Source organism: Myotis davidii, unplaced genomic scaffold (genome assembly GCF_000327345.1).
Source record: "Myotis davidii unplaced genomic scaffold, ASM32734v1 scaffold609, whole genome shotgun sequence".
Taxonomy (NCBI): Eukaryota; Metazoa; Chordata; class Mammalia; order Chiroptera; family Vespertilionidae; genus Myotis; species Myotis davidii.
In genome coordinates this window covers 2,317,594-2,317,793 of record NW_006300164.1, presented here as the reverse complement: position 1 = coordinate 2,317,793, position 200 = coordinate 2,317,594, and positions in this window count along the sequence as shown.

Below are 200 nucleotides of genomic sequence, written 5' to 3'. Positions count from 1 at the left end.
GTCGCCTTGCTGGACCCGCCCGGACCTCCTCCATCCTCATCCCTCCCCCCGGGAGCATTTCCTCATCCTGACCCCACAGTGACGCCCCTTCTCTGGGCTGGGGTTCTGGAATATTCCGGCCACGGGGCCTTGCACTGCTCTGTGCTTGTCCAGCGTGTTTCCGGCTGGGCCGTGGCTCCCACCCGCCTCCCACCCAGCCC